This window comes from Carettochelys insculpta, unplaced genomic scaffold, assembly GCF_033958435.1.
Source record: "Carettochelys insculpta isolate YL-2023 unplaced genomic scaffold, ASM3395843v1 scaffold_0049, whole genome shotgun sequence".
Classification (NCBI taxonomy): Eukaryota; Metazoa; Chordata; order Testudines; family Carettochelyidae; genus Carettochelys; species Carettochelys insculpta.
Window position 1 is genome coordinate 15,001 of NW_027439086.1, and position 7,500 is coordinate 22,500.

Below are 7,500 nucleotides of genomic sequence, written 5' to 3' on the forward strand. Positions count from 1 at the left end.
GCCCGGGTCCCTCGTCCGAGTCCCCGGGAAGGGCCTTCACACGACGGTCGGTCTCTCTCACGTGTACGTCTCTAAAGGCTGGAGCCAGACAAGCCTTCTCTTACTATTCTCCCGGTACCTGTCGTAACCTTATACGTGAAAAGTCCCCCAGCGGCAACAGGCGGGAACGACTCACAAAAGCGGCCGACCGCCTGGAACTCTAGGTCGGCTGCACGGGTCAAATTCAACCCCATTCGGACTTCCAGAGCTCAGCCGGCCACCAGGTCAACCTCGCTGAAAGCGCCAGAGGTTGACCTGGTGTCCGGGGACCGAATCGGACACCAGGTCAACCTCCGCTAAAGCGGCCGGGGTTGACCTGTTGTCCCTGCCGGACTTAGAAAATTTTTCTCTCCAGCCCGGGACCGGGGTTGACCTGTTGTCCCTGCCGGACTTAGAAATTTTTTCTCTCCCGCCTGGGACCGGGGTTGACCTGTTGTCCCTGCCGGACTTAGAAATTTTTTCTCTCCAGCCTGGGACCGGGGTTGACCTGTTGTCCCTGCCGGACTTAGAAAATTTTTCTCTGCCGCCTGGGACCGGGGTTGACCTGTTGTCCCTGCCGGACTTAGAAATTTTTTCTCTCCCGCCTGGGACCGGGGTTGACCTGTTGTCCCTGCCGGACTTAGAAATTTTTTCTCTCCAGCCCGGGACCGGGGTTGACCTGTTGTCCCTGCCGGACTTAGAAAATTTTTCTCTCCAGCCCGGGACCGGGGTTGACCTGTTGTCCCTGCCGGACTTAGAAATTTTTTCTCTCCCGCCTGGGACCGGGGTTGACCTGTTGTCCCTGCCGGACTTAGAAATTTTTTCTCTCCAGCCTGGGACCGGGGTTGACCTGTTGTCCCTGCCGGACTTAGAAATTTTTTCTCTGCCGCCTGGGACCGGGGTTGACCTGTTGTCCCTGCCGGACTTAGAAAATTTTTCTCTGCCGCCTGGGACCGGGGTTGACCTGTTGTCCCTGCCGGACTTAGAAAATTTTTCTCTCCCGCCTGGGACCGGGGTTGACCTGTTGTCCCTGCCGGACTTAGAAATTTTTTCTCTGCCGCCTGGGACCGGGGTTGACCTGTTGTCCCTGCCGGACTTAGAAATTTTTTCTCTGCCGCCTGGGACCGGGGTTGACCTGTTGTCCCTGCCGGACTTAGAAATTTTTTCTCTGCCGCCTGGGACCGGGGTTGACCTGTTGTCCCTGCCGGACTTAGAAATTTTTTCTCTCCAGCCTGGGACCGGGGTTGACCTGTTGTCCCTGCCGGACTTAGAAATTTTTTCTCTCCCGCCCGGTACCGGGGTTGACCTGTTGTCCCTGCCGGACTTAGAAATTTTTTCTCTGCCGCCTGGGACCGGGGTTGACCTGTTGTCCCTGCCGGACTTAGAAAATTTTTCTCTCCCGCCTGGGACCGGGGTTGACCTGTTGTCCCTGCCGGACTTAGAAATTTTTTCTCTGCCGCCTGGGACCGGGGTTGACCTGTTGTCCCTGCCGGACTTAGAAAATTTTTCTCTCCCGCCCGGGACCGGGGTTGACCTGTTGTCCCTGCCGGACTTAGAAATTTTTTCTCTGCCGCCTGGGACCGGGGTTGACCTGTTGTCCCTGCCGGACTTAGAAATTTTTTCTCTCCCGCCCGGTACCGGGGTTGACCTGTTGTCCCTGCCGGACTTAGAAATTTTTTCTCTGCCGCCTGGGACCGGGGTTGACCTGTTGTCCCTGCCGGACTTAGAAAATTTTTCTCTCCCGCTCGGAACCGGGGTTGACCTGTTGTCCCTGCCGGACTTAGAAAATTTTTCTCTCCCGCCTGGGACCGGGGTTGACCTGTTGTCCCTGCCGGACTTGGAGCCCGAGGAGGGGATCGGCCACCAGGTAAACCTCCGCTGAAAGCGGCCACGGTTTACCTGGTGCCCGGGGAGCGAATCGGACACCAGGTCAACCTCAGCTGAAGCGGCCGGGGTTGACCTGCTGTCCCTGCCGGACTTGGAAAATTTTTCTCTCCAGCCTGGGACCGGGGTTGACCTGTTGTCCCTGCCGGACTTAGAAATTTTTTCTCTCCCCGCCTGGGACCGGGGTTGACCTGCTGTCCCTGCCGGACTTGGAGCCCCAGGAGGGGATCGGCCACCAGGTCAACCTCCGCTGAAAGCGGCCACGGTTTACCTGGTGCCCGGGGAGCGAATCGGACACCAGGTCAACCTCTGCTAAAGCGACCGAGGTTGACCTGGTGCCCGGGGAGCGAATCTGACACCAGGTCAACCTCTGCTAAAGCGCCAGAGGTTGACCTGGTGCCCGGGGAGCGAATCGGACACCAGGTCAACCTCTGCTAAAGCGGCCGGGGTTGACCTGCTGTCCCTGCCGGACTTAGAAAATTTTTCTCTCCAGCCTGGGACCGGGGTTGACCTGTTGTCCCTGCCGGACTTAGAAATTTTTTCTCTCCCGCCTGGGACCGGGGTTGACCTGTTGTCCCTGCCGGACTTAGAAAATTTTTCTCTGCCGCCTGGGACCGGGGTTGACCTGTTGTCCCTGCCGGACTTAGAAAATTTTTCTCTCCCGCTCGGAACCGGGGTTGACCTGTTGTCCCTGCCGGACTTAGAAAATTTTTCTCTCCCGCCTGGGACCGGGGTTGACCTGTTGTCCCTGCCGGACTTGGAGCCCCAGGAGGGGATCGGCCACCAGGTCAACCTCCGCTGAAAGCGGCCACGGTTTACCTGGTGCCCGGGGAGCGAATCGGACACCAGGTCAACCTCAGCTGAAGCGGCCGGGGTTGACCTGCTGTCCCTGCCGGACTTGGAGCCCGAGGAGGGGATCGGCCACCAGGTCAACCTCCGCTGAAAGCGGCCACGGTTTACCTGGTGCCCGGGGAGCGAATCGGACACCAGGTCAACCTCTGCTAAAGCGGCCGGGGTTGACCTGCTGTCCGTGCCGGACTTGGAGCCCGAGGAGGGGATCGGCCACCAGGTCAACCTCCGCTGAAAGCGGCCACGGTTTACCTGGTGCCCGGGGAGCGAATCGGACACCAGGTCAACCTCTGCTAAAGCGGCCGGGGTTCACCTGCTGTCCCTGCCGGACTTGGAGCCCGAGGAGGGGATCGGCCACCAGGTCAACCTCCGCTGAAAGCGGCCACGGTTTACCTGGTGCCCGGGGAGCGAATCGGACACCAGGTCAACCTCTGCTAAGGCGCCCGAGGTTGACCTGGTGCCCGGGGAGCGAATCGGACACCAGGTCAACCTCTGCTACGGCGGCCGGGGTTGACCTGCTGTCCCTGCCGGACTTAGAAAATTTTTCTCTCCCCGCCCGGAACCGGGGTTGACCTGTTGTCCCTGCCGGACTTGGAGCCCGAGGAGGGGATCGGCCACCAGGTCAACCTCCGCTGAAAGCGGCCACGGTTTACCTGGTGCCCGGGGAGCGAATCGGACACCAGGTCAACCTCTGCTAAAGCGGCCGGGGTTGACCTGCTGTCCCTGCCGGACTTGGAGCCCGAGGAGGGGATCGGCCACCAGGTCAACCTCCGCTGAAAGCGGCCACGGTTTACCTGGTGCCCGGGGAGCGAATCGGACACCAGGTCAACCTCTGCTAAAGCGGCCGGGGTTGACCTGCTGTCCGTGCCGGACTTGGAGCCCGAGGAGGGGATCGGCCACCAGGTCAACCTCCGCTGAAAGCGGCCACGGTTTACCTGGTGCCCGGGGAGCGAATCGGACACCAGGTCAACCTCTGCTAAAGCGGCCGGGGTTCACCTGCTGTCCCTGCCGGACTTGGAGCCCGAGGAGGGGATCGGCCACCAGGTCAACCTCCGCTGAAAGCGGCCACGGTTTACCTGGTGCCCGGGGAGCGAATCGGACACCAGGTCAACCTCTGCTAAGGCGCCCGAGGTTGACCTGGTGCCCGGGGAGCGAATCGGACACCAGGTCAACCTCTGCTACGGCGGCCGGGGTTGACCTGCTGTCCCTGCCGGACTTAGAAAATTTTTCTCTCCCCGCCCGGAACCGGGGTTGACCTGTTGTCCCTGCCGGACTTGGAGCCCGAGGAGGGGATCGGCCACCAGGTCAACCTCCGCTGAAAGCGGCCACGGTTTACCTGGTGCCCGGGGAGCGAATCGGACACCAGGTCAACCTCTGCTAAAGCGGCCGGGGTTGACCTGCTGTCCCTGCCGGACTTGGAGCCCGAGGAGGGGATCGGCCACCAGGTCAACCTCCGCTGAAAGCGGCCACGGTTTACCTGGTGCCCGGGGAGCGAATCGGACACCAGGTCAACCTCTGCTAAAGCGGCCGGGGTTCACCTGCTGTCCCTGCCGGACTTGGAGCCCGAGGAGGGGATCGGCCACCAGGTCAACCTCCGCTGAAAGCGGCCACGGTTTACCTGGTGCCCGGGGAGCGAATCGGACACCAGGTCAACCTCTGCTAAGGCGCCCGAGGTTGACCTGGTGCCCGGGGAGCGAATCGGACACCAGGTCAACCTCCGCTAAAGCGCCCGAGGTTGACCTGGTGCCCGGGGAGCGAATCGGACACCAGGTCAACCTCTGCTACGGCGGCCGGGGTTGACCTGCTGTCCCTGCCGGACTTGGAAAATTTCTCTCCCCGCCTCGGACCGGGGTTGACCTGCTGTCCCTACCGGACTTAGAACATTTTTCTCTCCCCGCCCCGGCCCGGGGGTTAACCTCGGGGCGCACAGCTTCCCGGGTCTGACGTGCACGTCCTGTCACCTCCCGGGCCCGGCGTCCTCGTCCTCCCTTCCCCTTGGGCCGGCTCGGAGGAAGTTTTCCCTCGGCCCGGCCTCCGGGTTAATTGTTTGGGCCCGGCTGACTGAGGCCAGGCTGCTGACGCTAAAGCCCGGGGAGGCGGGGGCCTACGGCCATACCGGACCGAATGCCCCCGATCTCGTCCGATCTCGGAAGGTAAACCGTCCCGGGCCTGGCTAGTACCTGGATGGGTGACCGCCTGGGAATCCCAGGTGCCGTAGGCAGCTTTTGGCCCCAGCGGGGGTAGAGCGGGGCGTGTGTCTGCCGTGCGGGAGCAGGGAAGCCGTGAGGCCAAGGCGGCGCGACGGTCCTGGGGGGCGCTGAGGCCTTTCCCTCTGCCTGCCTGCGTGTCGGGGGCGGGGGGGCGGGCGAGGAAGCTTAGGCCCTCACCCGGTGCGGTGCGATGGCTTGGGTCGGGTCGGGGAGAGGGAAGAAAGCGTGTGTGGAGCGTTGGTGGGGCAGGTGTGTGTGTGGGAGTGCTGGGTGGGGCAGGCCGTTGAGGCGGTGGCGGTGGTGGTGTTTTTGGTGGGAGTGAGTTGGGGTCAGGTGGGTGTGGGGTCCCGCCCGGGGGGTGGATGGTCTGAGGGTTAAGGCTTGGAACGTGCGTCTTGGGGGACCGTGGGTGGAGGTTGTTGAGAGCGGGGAAGGCCCTGGGTCTCGGTTGTGGACTATTAAGCCCGGTGGAGGGGGACCGTGGGGGGAGGTTGTTGAGAGCGGGGAAGGCCCTGGGTCCCGGTTGTGGACTATTAAGCCCGGTGGAGGGGGACCGTGGGTGGAGGTTGTTGAGAGCGGGGAAGGCCCTGGGTCTCGGTTGTGGACTATTAAGCCCGGTGGAGGGGGACCGTGGGTGGAGGTTGTTGAGAGCGGGGAAGGCCCTGGGTCCCGGTTGTGGACTATTAAGCCCGGTGGAGGGGGACCGTGGGTGGAGGTTGTTGAGAGCGGGGAAGGCCCTGGGTCTCGGTTGTGGACTATTAAGCCCGGTGGAGGGGGACCGTGGGGGGAGGTTGTTGAGAGCGGGGAAGGCCCTGGGTCCCGGTTGTGGACTATTAAGCCCGGTGGAGGGGGACCGTGGGTGGAGGTTGTTGAGAGCGGGGAAGGCCCTGGGTCTCGGTTGTGGACTATTAAGCCCGGTGGAGGGGGACCGTGGGTGGAGGTTGTTGAGAGCGGGGAAGGCCCTGGGTCCCGGTTGTGGACTATTAAGCCCGGTGGAGGGGGACCGTGGGTGGAGGTTGTTGAGAGCGGGGAAGGCCCTGGGACCCGGTTGTGGACTATTAAGCCCGGTGGAGGGGGACCGTGGGTGGAGGTTGTTGAGAGCGGGGAAGGCCCTGGGTCTCGGTTGTGGACTATTAAGCCCGGTGGAGGGGGACCGTGGGTGGAGGTTGTTGAGAGCGGGGAAGGCCCTGGGACCCGGTTGTGGACTATTAAGCCCGGTGGAGGGGGACCGTGGGTGGAGGTTGTTGAGAGCGGGGAAGGCCCTGGGTCCCGGTTGTGGACTATTAAGCCCGGTGGAGGGGGACCGTGGGTGGAGGTTGTTGAGAGCGGGGAAGGCCCTGGGACCCGGTTGTGGACTATTAAGCCCGGTGGAGGGGGACCGTGGGTGGAGGTTGTTGAGAGCGGGGAAGGCCCTGGGTCCCGGTTGTGGACTATTAAGCCCGGTGGAGGGGGACCGTGGGTGGAGGTTGTTGAGAGCGGGGAAGGCCCTGGGTCCCGGTTGTGGACTATTAAGCCCGGTGGAGGGGGACCGTGGGTGGAGGTTGTTGAGAGCGGGGAAGGCCCTGGGACCCGGTTGTGGACTATTAAGCCCGGTGGAGGGGGACCGTGGGTGGAGGTTGTTGAGAGCGGGGAAGGCCCTGGGTCTCGGTTGTGGACTATTAAGCCCGGTGGAGGGGGACCGTGGGTGGAGGTTGTTGAGAGCGGGGAAGGCCCTGGGACCCGGTTGTGGACTATTAAGCCCGGTGGAGGGGGACCGTGGGTGGAGGTTGTTGAGAGCGGGGAAGGCCCTGGGTCCCGGTTGTGGACTATTAAGCCCGGTGGAGGGGGACCGTGGGTGGAGGTTGTTGAGAGCGGGGAAGGCCCTGGGACCCGGTTGTGGACTATTAAGCCCGGTGGAGGGGGACCGTGGGTGGAGGTTGTTGAGAGCGGGGAAGGCCCTGGGTCTCGGTTGTGGACTATTAAGCCCGGTGGAGGGGGACCGTGGGTGGAGGTTGTTGAGAGCGGGGAAGGCCCTGGGACCCGGTTGTGGACTATTAAGCCCGGTGGAGGGGGACCGTGGGTGGAGGTTGTTGAGAGCGGGGAAGGCCCTGGGTCCCGGTTGTGGACTATTAAGCCCGGTGGAGGTGTTGCGTACGGTGGATGTAAGGGGGAGGGCGTATGAAGTGACCGAGGAGTGGGCAAGGAAACGGGGGGAAAAATTTGGAGGCGAAGGCGGCCGAAAAAGGGTGCGGTTGACCTGGTGCCCGGGGAGCGAATGGGCCACCAGGTCAACCCCCGCTGAAAGCAGCGGAGGTTGACCTGGTGCCCGGGGAGCGAATCGGCCACCAGGTCAACCCCCGCTGAAAGCACCGGAGGTTGACCTGGTGCCCGGGGAGGGAATCGGCCACCAGGTCAACCCCCGCTGAAAGCACCGGAGGTTGACCTGGTGCCCGGGAAGGGAATCGGCCACCAGGTCAACCCCCGCTGAAAGCACCGGAGGTTGACCTGGTGCCCGGGGAGGGAATCGGCCACCAGGTCAACCCCCGCTGAAAGCACCGGA

General features: G+C 63.0%; 1 non-coding gene across 1 annotated transcript; it reads left to right on the plus strand.

Moving 5' to 3' along the window:
• The first annotated feature begins 4,853 nt into the window (after positions 1 to 4,853).
• On the plus strand, positions 4,854 to 4,972 carry LOC142006322 (5S ribosomal RNA). The gene has a single exon (XR_012643426.1). It is a non-coding gene; the product is annotated as a 5S ribosomal RNA (ribosomal RNA).
• The last annotated feature ends 2,528 nt before the right edge of the window (positions 4,973 to 7,500 follow it).